General features: G+C 37.0%; 1 non-coding gene across 1 annotated transcript; it reads left to right on the forward strand.

Moving 5' to 3' along the window:
• Positions 1 to 3,447: 3,447 nt before the first annotated feature.
• On the forward strand, positions 3,448 to 3,554 carry LOC141603142 (small nucleolar RNA R71). The gene has a single exon (XR_012525038.1). It is a non-coding gene; the product is annotated as a small nucleolar RNA R71 (small nucleolar RNA).
• The last annotated feature ends 11,428 nt before the right edge of the window (positions 3,555 to 14,982 follow it).

Genomic DNA, 14,982 nt, shown 5'->3' on the forward strand with positions numbered 1-14,982 from the left:
ACAAATAAACTTGGTGGATAGAAATGATTTCCTAGCAAACTTGGCAAAAGTGTCCCTATGGGATTTGGAAATGAAAATTACCTCCGGATAATTCAAAAGTTGAGCAATTTCCGGAGTAGAAGATGTTATTGCTTCCATGGGAGGTTGTTGTTGTTGCATTTCCAAGTTTGGGCTAGCTACCACCATAGCCAATGATTTCTTTGCTTGAAGACTCTTTTGTCTTGATGAGAGTACCTTTGCCTTTGGTGCCTTTGCCTTTGTTGCTTTTGTTGCTCCCTTAGTCCTTGCCATTGATGAATAAACCAAGAAAAGAGTGAAAATCTTCAATTTCTAGTGTACCTAAATCGATTTAAAGATGAAAGGTGTTGCCTTTATGAATTCAAAAATCGACTCAAAGGTTGAAGATTTTGTGCTTGGTTTTGATTTTTATTGAAAGAGGAGTGATTGATTTGTTGTTAAAAGGATGTTTTGATTTGATTTTGGTGAATGTTGTTTAGGAATCTTGTTTTTGTGATGGAGAGATTGAGGGTTTTGGAGTAATGGGGTTTATGAGTAGTGTTATGAATGAAGGAATGAAGAAATGAATGTGGGAGGGGGTTTATAAAACCCGAAAAATTTGAAAAGCAGGGGCAAGACGGGCGGTTTTTGCTCGGGACGCCCGGATTTGGCCTGTTCTGGATTGGGAAAAACTCGCCTAAAGACGGGCGTCTTTAAGTGAAGACGCTCGGATTTGCAAACGCGGGACGGGCGTCTTTCAGAGAAGACGGGCGGATTCCTTTACAGGGATTTTTCTTGTTTTTCTCAGCCAAGAAGACGGGCGTCTTTCTTTCAGGACGGGCGGGTTTTTGAAGACGGGCGGATTCCACTGCAGGACGCCCAGATTCGTTGTGATCGATGAAATTTCAAAAATTCAGCTCATGTTGGACGGGCGTCTTCTACCCAATATGCCCGGATTGCCTGAAGACGGGCGGATTCTCCTGAACCCGCTCGGATTCGACCCCTTTTTACCCGGATCCGTGTACTTTGCATATCCCTTGTCATTTTTCCATTCTTCTTCATATCTCGTGTTCTTCATTGAGGGGGCACTACTAAGGCATGGATAGCCTAGGCAATTGCCATCCCCACACTAAGCTAAAGCACTACACATTAATTGAAATTATTAGTCCCTCCCTCACTTCTCTCAAACATGATAATTATCTTGATCAAAGTATAAAAATCCAAAAATGACAAAAAATGCAATATAAGAATTGAAATGTAAGTTAGGGAGTTAGAAATATTTACAAATGGTGGTTTAGGGAGGACTCCACCAAACTCTCATTATTGATGAGATGTCAAGGGGGCATGTTCAAGGTGTTGTTGATGTTGCTCAACACCTTGAAAAAGTAATCAAACGCTTGTTCATTGTCATGATAGAGGTCTTCAATAGACCTTGGCCCTTGTTGTCGGTCTTGATCGATGGCATTACCAATGTAGGGATTAAAAATCCCTTCAAATTCGTCGTCCCAAAGACCACAAACTTCATTAAGTTGATCATTGAAAATCTCTTGATTTGATGGAGACAACTCTCCCATTTCCTGTTCTTGGCCAATAAGGCCATCTTCTTCATCGCTTGACTTTGGTGAGCTTTGCAAGCTCTCTTTGTCACAATTCACTTGCTCTTTGAATGGAGCATCTTCAATTTTCTTCTTCCATTGGAGTTCCGACTTCTTCCTTTCATCCTTCCGACTATAATGATCGATCATAAAACATGGTTCATGTAAACGGGGAGCTCTCATAGTCTTGTCAAGATTAAAAGTTATACTCTCATCTACCACTTCTAGAGTGAGCTCTCCATGTTTCACATCAATCACCGCACCCGCTGTGTGTAAGAAGGGTCTTCCTAGAATGATTGGAATGTTGGAATCTTCCTCCATATCAACAATGACAAAGTCCACCGGGATGAAAAACTTCCCAATTCGTACGGGAACATCTTCCCATATCCCTAATGGTGTCTTCGTCAATCTATCGGCCATTTGGAGTGTGATATTGGTGCATTTAAGCTCTCCCATCCCCAACCTTTTACTCACCGAGTATGGCATAACACTCACACTAGCCCCTAGATCACATAAGTCTTTGTTGATCGTGGTGTCGCCAATGGTACACGGTATTGAGAAGCTTCCCGGATCCTTTAGTTTTGGAGGTGAACTCCCTTGAAGTATTGCACTACTCACCTTAGTGAAGGCGATAGTCTCAAGCTTCCGGATCGACTTCTTCTTTGTGAGGATGTCTTTCATGTATTTCGCATAGGCCGGCACGTGATTGATTAATTCCGTGAAAGGAATTGATACTTCCAAATTCTTCAAAATTTCCATAAACTTTCCAAGTTGGTCATCAAATTTGGGCTTGGCTTGACGACTTGGAAAAGGAAGTCTAATCATAATGGGCTCCTTCTCCTTGACCTTGTCTTCATTTTTCTTTGAAATTTCTTCTTTTGATGATTCTCCATCTTTGGAGTTTTGCACGATTTCTTCCTTATCACTAGCTTCCACAACTTCATCCTCAACTTGCTTCTTCGGTGCTTCATACCTTGTACCACTTCTCAAGTGAATGGCACTAACCGTTTCATGTCTTGGGGGATTACTTTGAGGTGGTAATTGCCCATTTTGTCTTTGTAAGCTTGAAGATGCTACTTGAGTCAATTGGGTTTCCAACATTTTGGTGTGAGCTAGAATGTTGTTGATGGTGGTTTTCTTTGCTTGACTATCTTTTTGCATTTGAGTGAAAAATTCTTGTTGATTCTTTTGCATTTGGAGGACCGCTTTTTGAACATCAAAACCTTGGTCATTTGGTTGATTGTATGGATTTTGATTTTGGTAACCTTGGTTTTGGTTGTAAAGGGGTCTTTGATTTTGGTTTCTCATGGGAGGTGGGGTGTATGTTGTTTGAGGGTTTTGAACATTTTGGCTTTTGTATGAGAGATTTAGATGGAATTTGGTGTTTTCATTGTAATAGTTGGAATAAGGGGTACCACTCTTGTATGCTTGGAAAGCATTCACTTGTTCATTTGTTCCCCTACATTCACTTTGGTCATGTCCCAAAGTTCCACAATTCTCACATATCCCACTTGGGATTGATGAGGATGCCGTCATGGCATTAACATGATGCTTTGGTGATTTTGAGGCGTCTTCAAGTCTAGCCATAGCTTTTTCAAACTTCAAATTGATTGTGTCAATGTGAGCACTAAGTTGAGCACCCAATTGAGTAACGGAGTCCACTTCATGCTTTCCTCCTCTAGTAGCCTTGCGAGGTCTACTATATTGTGAGTTATGGACCGTCATTTCCTCAATTTTGTTCCAAGTTTGATTGTCATCAACTTCGGTGAACATTCCATTTGATCCCATGTTGAGAATGTTCCTTGAATCTTCATATAGACCGTTCCAAAATTGTTGTACCAAGAACCACTCGCTAAGTCCATGGTGAGGACATGAGCGACAAATTCCTTTGACCCGCTCCCAAGCTTCATACAAAGATTCTTCATCCCTTTGCTTAAAACCCGTAATTTTAGCTCTTAGCATGTTAGTCTTTTCCGGTGGGTAGAATTTTTTGTAGAAAGCTAGAGCCAACTTCTTCCAAGAATCAATTCCGAGAGTGGCCTTATCAAGGCCCTTCAACCATTGTTTCGCGGTGCCAATTAGAGAAAAAGGAAATAAGTCCCATCGAATTTGGTCTTGAGTTACACCGGTTTGAGAAATCACATCACAATAGTCACAAAAGGTTTCCATATGAGAATGAGGGTCTTCACTAGGCATCCCCCCAAATTGGCTCCTTTCGACTAATTGGATAAAGGCGGATTTGGCAATAAAATTTCCGGTCAAATGTTGTGGTGTGGGAGTACCATTGGGTAGGTTCTCCTCGGTGGGTACGGAATGTGATGAAAACTTAGGCATTGTGGGTTGATTTTGTGTGGTATTTTGTGTTGGGTTCTCCTCACCTTCTCTTGCAAAAGGGTTGATGAACTCAATAGTTGGTTGAATATCCACAACCTCACTAATACCTCTCAAATTCCTCCTAGCAAATCTTCTATTGGTTGTCAAAGTCCTTTCAATTTCACGATCAAAAGGTAACAAATCACCTTGTGACCTTCTAGACATGCAAAATATCAAATAACTCGAAAACAATTAGAACAAACCTTGAGGAGTTTTACTTCCCCAAGGCAAAGAAAGACACAACTAATAACAATATAAGAAAATCTAAATTAAGATAACACCGTCCCCGGCAACGGCGCCATTTTTGGTCGGACTATTTCGGAGCTATATTCTATTTTTCGGAACAATTGTCGTTGGAAGCACCTTGACCAAAACACAATTTATAACTTCACAAACAACTCTACAATTAGTAAAGAGGCAAGTAAAGGTCGGATCCCAAGGGACGGGAATTGAGATGAGATTTCTATTGAAACTAGTGGTGTCTTAGGGGTGTCACAATTTGGGTTGATGTAGAAGGTCACTAACTAAATAGCAATGAAAATAAATAAGCAAGATGAATTGAAAGGGTTGTAAACAATTGATAAAAAGCACTAGGGTATCATGGGGTCATAGGGGAATCATGGGAATTGATCATACAAACATGTTCTCAAATTATAAGAAAGCAATTATTGTTGTGATGGATTGAGTTGGGTTATATCTTACAATCCTAGGAAAGTTTGGGTCCCGGAGCCGAATCAATTAGATTGTACAACACCTACAAGTCGACTTAGTCTTTCCTACTCAACAACATGCATGGTGTAATGAGACTCGAGTTGGTTTATGTCTTACAAGTCTCATTGAAAAGATAGGTGATGGGTGAAAAATGCAAGGATTCATAGGCTCACATTTCATCAAACATAACATGTGCATGAGTTGAGATCAAAACAAGCAAGCAAATAAACCATGAAAGCATATTAATTTAAGCATGAATAATTCCCCATGTTGGTTTCCCCTAATTACCCATTAACCCTAGCTAGGTCACTACTCACTCATTATCATGTTGATCATGCTAGCAAGGTTGTCAATCATACCAACAAAATGAAACATGATGAACAAATGAAAGTAATTAACAATAATTAAAAAGGGATTAAGAGAATTATACCTACTAATGATTCCAATAATAAAGCAAAGAATAAAAGAAGTACTTGATGCTTGATTGAGAGGTTGTCAATCTCCCAATAATAACCCAAATAATCTTCAATTACCCAAAATAAAGGATGAACAAAAGAGAGATTAAGGAAATAAAACTTGTATTAAAACATGATTAATTGTTGATTACAATACTAAAGAGAGATTTGATTGATATTAACTACTCTAATAATTGATAAGAAGAACATGCTCTTCTAATTAGACTAATGGGGTATTTATAGTGGAAATTAGGTGGATGCATTAGGGTTAACTAAGGGCTAAACTAGTAATTACACTTTTTAGATTGAGCAGGGAGACGCCGGTATTTTTCGAAGGAAAGGCTTCTTTCTTTAAAGCTTGAAGAAACGGATTTGTGCTGGACAGGAATCCGTTCGTCTTAGGCACGGGACAGGCGGATTCGTGAGCCTCTGCCCGGGCGTCTTTGGGAGAAGACGCACATCTTCTGGAGCTGCTGCCCAGGCGTCTTTGAAGGAAGACGCACGGATTGTCGTGCTGGGGGACGGCCGGATTCAGGACAATCCGCACGGATTGCTCCTCAGTCTTGTTTCTTCTTCTTTTCTTCCCTTTTCTTCGTAAAATCCTTGGGGATTTCCTTGGGGATGCAAGGATCTTTACTCAACATTGCTCATCTACTATAATATGTACAAAGGCCCTCTAATCTTGTCTCTCCTTGATGCTTGGTCATTGAATTCAATCAATTTAGTCTCATTTTGCCATGAAAATGCAAGGTTTGCACTCCTTTCCTACCAAGGACATAAAACCTCAAAGAATATGCAAAATAAAGAACTAAAGACAATAAATGACCCAAATATGCACTAAAAAGCATGGGAACAAGGCTAATTCGGGGACTAAATATGCGTTAATTATGGTCACATCACTGAATCACTTCCACCTTTGCTTTATCAACTTCTATTCCCCTATCAGAAACTAAGTGCCCTAAGACAACTCCCTTGTTGACCATGAAATGGCACTTCTCCCAGTTAAGCACAAGATTAACCTCAATGCAGCGCTGCAACACTTTATCAAGGTTAGACAGCCAGTTAGAAAAATCACATCCATAAACACTGAAATCGTCCATGAAAACTTCCATTATAGACTCAATATACTCTGAAAATATCCCCATCATGCACCTTTGGAAGGTGGCCGGGGCATTACATAAACCAAAAGGCATCCTGCGATAAGCAAACACGCCCTGAGGACAAGTAAATGTAGTCTTAGCTTGATCGTCTGGGTGGATAGGGATCTGAAAGAACCCTGAATACCCGTCTAAATAGCAGAAAAACTTTTGAGAAGCTAACCTTTCTACCATTTGATCAATAAAAGGAAGGGGAAAGTGATCTTTCTTGGTGGCTGCATTCAGCTGTCTGTAATCTATACACATCCGCCAACCAGTCACTACTCGAGTGAGTATTAATTCATTTTTGTCATTCCTAACCACGGTAGTCCCTCCTTTCTTCGGGACCACTTGCACTGGACTCACCCATTTAGAATGACCAACAGAATAGATAATACCTGCGTCGAGCAGCTTCATTACCTCAGCCATCACAACATCTTGCATCTTCTAGTTGGTAGCGTGACCTGTCTGCAAGGTTTGTGATCTTCCTCCAGCTCTATCCTGTGCATACAAATATCGGGAATAATCCCCTTGATATCATCCAAAGAATAACCCAAAGCTTTCCTGTTTTTCTTAAGCACAACTAACAAAGAAGTCAGTTGATCATTATCAAGCTTAGCACTAACGATGACTGGATATCGCTCAGTATCATCTAAAAAACCATATTATAGATGAGAGGGAAGAGGCTTACGTTCCGGCACCTTTACCTCAATGGAGCAAAGGGTACTGATCATCTGTTCCACTTGCTCTCCCTCAGCGTCGGTGAGCTCACGCTCATCTAAATCGTCTATAAGAAAATCCAACACAGCATCTTCGTCATCTAGGTTATCTGCACACTTATCCAAAAGCATAAGAGCTTCTAGTGGGTTCTTCATAAAAGAACCCGACCATAAGTCATAAATAGGCTCGTCAATAATATCAACTGAATAACATGTATCCTCTATCATTGGCCAAGCTAAGGTACTAGGCAGACTAAAGGTGATCACGTCATCCCCTACTGCAAGAGTCAAAGGCCCTTGTTTGACATCAATAATGGCCCCAGTTGTACAAAGGAACGTTCTTCCTAATATAATTGGGGTCCGGGTGTCCTCAGCTATGTCTAAAATGATGAAATCTACTGGTATAAAGAACTTGCCTATTTTCACAGGCACGTCCTCTAAGACACCCAAGGGTCTCCTAACAGATCTATCAGCCATCTATAGCGTAATATTTGTCAATTTAAGATGACCCATATTCAACTTCTTGCAGACAGATAGGGGCATGACACTGACGCTGGCTCCTAAGTCACAAAGAGCCTTATCAATAACCACATTGCCTATAATACAGGTAATAGAAAAGCTACCCGGGTCTTTCATTTTAGGTGGAGCCTTGTTTAAAAGTAAATTACCATACTCTTCCATAAATGAAACGGTCTCAAATTAACTTAGCTCTCTCTTACGAGTCACAATATCTTTCATAAATTTAGCGTAAGTAGGTACCTGGGTCACAAGTTCGGTAAAAGGGACAGTTACCTGGAGGTTCTTCACAACGTCCACAAACTTACCGTAATGTCGCTCGACCTTCGCGTCCTTCAGACGACTTGGAAAGGGTACTTTGGTAGCAATGAGTGGACCCGCGACTTTCTTTTTACCTTTATCAGTGCGTGACGTCTCCACAGCAGGGGAAGATGACACGGTAGCGGAATTAGATATCAAAATAGGGTCTCCGCTGTTCTGGTACTCGATCGAGTGGTTTTGTCTTGGACTTTACTCGACCGACCATCTTCTTCACTCGATCGAGTGATTTCTTTTTCAGGCTTACTCGATCGATCACTTTGTTCACTCGATTGAGTAAAAATATCACTCGATCGACCATCTGTAATTTGGGCAATACTCGATCGACCATTATTATCACTCGATCGAGTGATTTGATGGACTATTTCACTCGATCGAGTATAAATTTCACTCGATCGAGTGTCTGGACAGCACGCAGTAAGAATATCTTCCAGAAATTCATCGAAATCATCATCCGGGGTATTATCAGCTGTCACAACCCCGTCTTCTGGTACTTTTGGCCCCTCATGAACAAGGCCACTTCGGAGATTCATTGCATTATCTGGATCGCATGTAGGTGGGTGGTTAGCTTGGTCTTTCGCGAATGTTAACTGCGCGACCTGTTCTCTCAACTCCACTATAACAGTTTCATTCTTTCTACATTTCTCCCCAAACTATTGTGTTAAGTTCAACATCAAGGATTTCAGTTCGGCAATTTCCTCGTTTGTAGAAGGAGAGACCGGCTGTGGCGCCGGCGTAGAAAGAGTAGAAACATTCTTCATTTCCTCGTATAATTGAGAAAAAGGGACTCCTTGCTTGTATTTCTGATAAGTAAGGACGCGCTCTATACTTGCCAGACAATCAATAGGGTCATGCCCTTCCATGCCACATCTACCACATAACTCCACATGCTCAGTAATTGAACAAACCTGTGCACTCTCACCTATAGCTTCTGTAATCTCCACATTACCTAGACTCTTGCTAGGACTTTCCACTACAGCTTCTACCAATTCATTAACTTGCCCACTACCTCGGGGATTTCCATATTCTGCAACATGGATAGCCATCTCTTCAATATGACGCCACCCTTGATCATCTTTGTTGGGAAATGTGTCCTCAACAATAGTGCGATCACATGATTTAATATCATAATTAAATCTCATATAAAGAATACATAAGGGATGATTCAATTATATAGTCAACTGATCAACATTAATCGGTAACGATTGGCTTGCTAGAGTTTGACGTTACTGTCGTGGGACGGTGGTGGTCAGTTGATCCCTTAAGGTCACACCTAAAGGATGATGCCCTTATCTATAAAGTTAATTAATTGTATGTTGATACAAGTTGATTAATTCCTTAAAAATGAACAATTTATTTTTAATAAGAGGAAATATGTATCTTATGTTAATGTGATTAAATAAGATCACATTTAGTGGATTAATATGTTAATTCACTAAATTATGTTGAGGTATTAATATAAGTTTTGAGGTAGAGGTAATTAGTTATTTAAAGTTACAAGAAGTTGTAATTTTAACCAACTAGTAATTATGGGACCCATTATATGTTGATATAATGATAAAATATTACTCAATAAGTTGAGTGAATATATGTTTATTAATTTGTGTCATAATTGTTGTATGATCAAATTAATATTTAATTATGTAAGATAATTAATCATAAGACTTATAAGCATTTGTGGGACAAATATTATAAGACAAAAATGGACCCAAATAAACTATGTAAACCGTCCAAATGGTAGATGGTGGAGTTGCTTTTGGTTTTTGTCATTTCTTGTTGGAAGATTCTCCAACAAATTATGGCATGCTTACACTACTACCTAAAACTTTTAGAGCATTTATAAAAGAGTTTTTTGAGAAGTGAAAATGCTCTCATTAAGAGCATAGTGGCCGGTCCACATGTGAACACACAACACTTTTGTTGTTCTTGTTTTTGCTCTCTCATACTCTCAAAAATACAACATGCAAAACCTCTCTCTTGTTCATAGTTTTTCCTCCAAAAACTTGAGAAGTTTGATTCAATTTGTTCATAAAGATTACTAATATTATTAGTGTAATATATGAGTATTAGTAATCAATTTTAAGGTAAACTACTAAACAAATATCTAGCAAATATTATTTAGTGGGGATAAGGGATAATCTTGGGTGCAATCAAGAGGAGTGACTTCTATACTTGAGGTCTTGGAGGATCATCCTATTACTCATCATAGCTCAAGAACAAGTGAAGGTAGGAGACCTTACTTGTGCCCATAAAACCGAAATTTACAATGTAAGGGACATTGTTTTCTTATAAATCTTTCATTTTGTTATGCATGCACTAGATCTAAAGAACAAATAATTAACAAGTTAATTAGTTCACTATTAGAGGAGTCTAATAAAAGGTATATGAACCTAACAAGTGGTATCAGAGCATAAGGATGTTGCATGCATAATCGGTTATTGTTTTTCCGAGTTAAAAGGTTAACATATAAAACTTAAAAATTTGTGATTTATGAGCATAAGCCACGAAATCACCATGCATGTTATATATTCTGGTCCTAAAATGTTTTTAGGTCATTTTTATGATTCATGGAAATTTATTGCTCATTTTAAGGATTTTTGGTCATTTTATTACATTTTTATGACTAAAATGGGAATTAAAATGCTAAAAATAGTTAAATTTCGTTTCTGACCTTGAAACATTTATATGACCTCACATGCATATTTTACAAGTTGTGTGTAAAAGGACGAGTTAATTTGATTAATTTTGCATGATTTATGATTTTTATGAGATAAAAATGGATTAAAAGAGGTAAAATGGTTAAAATTAGTTAAATTTCGAATTAAGCCATGATCTTTCAATATGATGTCACATGCAATATTTACAGAGAGTATGTAAATTTCTAGATTTAAATATCTTCTTTAGCATGATTTATGGATTTTTGAGTAAAAATGGCATAAATAGTGACTATTTTAGCAAAAATTAGCTAAAACGTATTGCATGGCTTGAGAAAATTATTTTAAGTTGCATTAATATCCCACTAATCAGATCTAAAGTTGTAAAAATTATTGGTTTAATTTTCGTATACTTTATACATTTTATGAGATAAAAACGATAAAAATGCAACTATATTTTCTCAAAATTAATTCGAAAATTTTAACCATGTTTTTTGACATTATGAGGGTCATGGAATTATTCCAGAATGTTCAAAAATTTAAAATTCAAATTTTGAAACTTTTATGTATTAATTTGGATTTATTTCATATAAATTATGATTTTAAGGTCAAAAATGAGCATAAAATTAAATCAAGTTGAATTATTGTCAAAAATTATGTGATGACTAATTTTTGAGTCCTAAAATGTGTTAGGATAATTAACTTGAGCTTAGATGTGATTTAAGTGTTAATTAGTGATTTTAAAAGGTTATTATCACGCATATCCATGAAACCGGGTTATATGTACGACATAAGTTAAATAGGGCGATTTGGCACATGATTTTGCATGATAGGTACATATTATAATGCTGCATATTTCAATTGTTGAATGTCTTTTATTTATATAATTTTGAATTATGTAATTTTATCTTAGTATGGCCTTAGTTTTAATCAATATTACCCGTAATGAAAGGGAATATTGATTCGATTGTAATTTAATGTGATCTCGTATCACTTTTATTTTTATTTTTATTTCATTAGTTTTTCCATTTTACAAATGTATAATAGGAATAGCTTTGTATTTTTATTATTATTTGTAATCATGGAGCATCTTCAAAGACGGTGCCATTCGGAAAGGTGATCCGACAAAGACGGTGTCTTGGGAGGCGTGCCATTTGAAGAATCAAGGGACCAAAGGAGTTGGTTTCGAATATGTAATAGATTATTTGATTTTCTATTTTTAGGAAGGCCATACTAGGAATTTTATTTATTGCTTTGCATTTCTTTTAATATGTTGCATGCATTGCCAAATCGCCGTAACAACACATGCATATCATATCGAGTTATCAACCGTGTCAATTATAATTATCGTAGTTCACCGCTTTAGTTCACTTAAAACGTGATAGATAATAAATTGACAAGACCTCTCACATATTAAAAATTGAGATAAAGCCTTACCAAATAGTAGAAACTCATGAAGTACCAATTTCGCAAGGGAGTTAATCCGGCTTCACCGTAATACAAACCTTGTTACGTTGGCGAAGTGGGGTAGTAAAATGTTATTACATCGAAATTTGGATTGAGCTCAACGGAAGTATTGTTGACCGTAGTCGCATGTGTTCCGGGCTAAAGATGAGAATTAGAGTAATTTTTATCGACCGAGAGTTCTAAAAGTAGAATCGATTAAAAGGTTAATCCACCGAGTTATATTAATAAGGGATGAATCGGCTCACCGTGTCCGAGTTGATATGAATTTGGATCTCGGAATCATTTATATAGTTGGGTGGAGGTCACTATATAAATGCAATGCTTGTAATTAAATTTACGAGTATTATTAAAACGATAGATGATAATTAATTCCTTCATTTCCTATTTTGTAGTCAAATTTGTTTTATCAATTGCAATGACAACTCCAATATCATCTAATAATCATACACCGATCACCATTAATTCTTGGCTCCAATCATTCTATGAAAAATGCTTCTTGTATATCAACGACCCGATTAGAGTACTACGCTTTAGCATTGGTGAAGATGGGAATCTTTGTTTTTTTACTACTTCTACACCTCATACTCATGCCTACCTCTCAGGTAAGAGGTTCATATGAGGGGAATCTCATAGATTACAAGATATCCTTGTTTGATGAAACAAGGAGAAATATCATATCAAGTGGGAGTTCTAGAAAGAGTGTCCTTGCAAATGAAAGGAGTATTGGTATTAATAAAGGAAAAGCAAAAGAAACCCAAATCCGATTGTGAATTGGAAGTTGATAGTGAGACTACCACAAAACCAAGATGGGTATCCAATCCTACCATGAATATCATTATGTCATGGGCCAATGGAAGCATATATTGCCCCCAAGTATTTAGAAGATATCAAAGTTGGGCTTGTTACTCCAAGTGGGACTTGGAAATGTGGAAAAGCTAAACAAGAGTGATATGAATCTCCGACAACGAAATGGAGCTCGGGTAGCCACCACTTCAAGAGAAATTTATATACTTGTTTTTGCTAATAGCTTTGAGTTATGATTTACATAATTGTTATTATGTTCCCACTTAGTCTAAAACATCATTTCTATGTGAGACATGAAAGGATCTATATTTTGTCCTCAAAGACAATTGTTGTATTTTATTGAAAATAGACGTGGATGTGAGCCATGTCACTTATCCTTATGATACACAAGTTTTAGACAGTTCCAACTCATGTAAAGATATCTACATAATACGATCGAAAAGACTCATAACTAGTAATCCAAATGATTTGAACATTTGATTTTTCAATTCGGGTACATAAATAAGAAACGCATTAAACGCTAGTGTCGACTAGAATTATTGAACCATTTGATTTTCAATCATATGGAATATGCGAATCTTGTCTCCTTTGCAATATAATTTGTACTTCCTTTAGTGGTAAAGGGACACCAGCAAGTGATTTGTTGAGACTAATACATGCCGATGTATGTGTTCTAATGAGCATCACCGCAAGGGGAATTTATGACTACTTCGTCACTTTTACCAATGATTCAAGTAGATAAGGGTATATTTACTTAATCTAATAAAAGTGAAGCATTTGAGAGATTTGAGAAATTTCTAAAATGATGTAGAGAACCAATTGAATAAAGTTCTAAGCATTACGACCCAATCGTAGTGGCAAAGATCTAAGTAATAAATTTGATTTATTAAAGATGGATTATGACCTAGCGTCACTACCCATAAGATCAAACTAATATGAGTCGGTTTGAGTTGATGAACTCAATTTTGGGAATTTGCAATCCAAAACGGACAAGTAATTCTAATTGGATGGTCAACCATGAGATACATAGAATAGAGAGTCTATTAAACAGATGACATGGATAAGACTCGTATATTATCTAGCTGTCATGTTAGGATGGCCCATTGAAAGCTAATACATAGTCTAGATAAACTCCTAATACTCCGTTAAATATATGTGTTTGTGACTCACAAAGCTATCTCTCATGAATATTGATATATTTCTGAGAGATAGAGTGGGAGTAGATTGAATCGTCACAAACATCTCTTATAGTTGAAATGTTACTTTGTGAAAGTAATTGAATTATAGAGTGGGAGTTGGTATTGAACTATTATCTATGAAGATAGTATGAGAGCATAGTTCAGTGGGAGTTTATCGCACATGTCTTATTGTTCAAAAATATTACTTTGTGAAAGTGATAGTATCATGACCTTGTTACATACGAGCCGAAGCATTACAATCCGAAAATTGTTGCTCATGAGTAGATTTACTTTAAAGTGAGGGTCTCTTTAAAGGGAAATAGAGCTTTAGAGTACACAAATGCATAAGATTTACATAAAGATGTTGATCAAGACAAATTGTGTTAGGAATTGCCGCATTTCATTTTAATGAAGAATGGCAAATAAAAATTCGCTTTTCTAAAATGGGAATTTAGAGAAGGAAGTGTTTCAAACACAAAACCTTAGATTAAGATCTAAGAATCCTAACATATTATGCGTAGCTATCTTAAGTGATCACAAGTTGGTTTTAAGCTAGCATTAAAGGATTATACTTTTCATTCATGTGATTATAGTGAATTGTTTCATTCACATGATTGAAGAATCATGATATACATGAAGTTAAGTGGGAGCTAGAATTGTTTTTCCATGTCTTATATGTTGATGACATATTAATTATTGAGAATAATGTACCAATGCTCTCTTCTGGCAAGAGTGATTGGGAGACTAGGAAAGGATGCAATATACGTTAGATTACCGAATCTATGTGAGAGTATATTGGCATAGAGTTGAGAGTCTTATGAGGATAAGATCTTTCGTATCTGTTGTAACATCAACAAGGTTGAATGGCTTATTCATGATGATGAAAGTGGAATTACTATGATGGAATCATAGTCGTTCACTGAACCTATTAAGTTGTTGATTACATGAAATCGATTGCTAATGTTTCCGCCATTAGAACGATTATGTATGCCAACAGACGCATGTCTTTGTGATGAAAAATATGCCTAGGGCATAATAAGTCAATAACAAGATAATTCC

The sequence above is a fragment of the Silene latifolia genome, chromosome 9 (genome assembly GCF_048544455.1).
Source record: "Silene latifolia isolate original U9 population chromosome 9, ASM4854445v1, whole genome shotgun sequence".
Classification (NCBI taxonomy): domain Eukaryota; kingdom Viridiplantae; phylum Streptophyta; class Magnoliopsida; order Caryophyllales; family Caryophyllaceae; genus Silene; species Silene latifolia.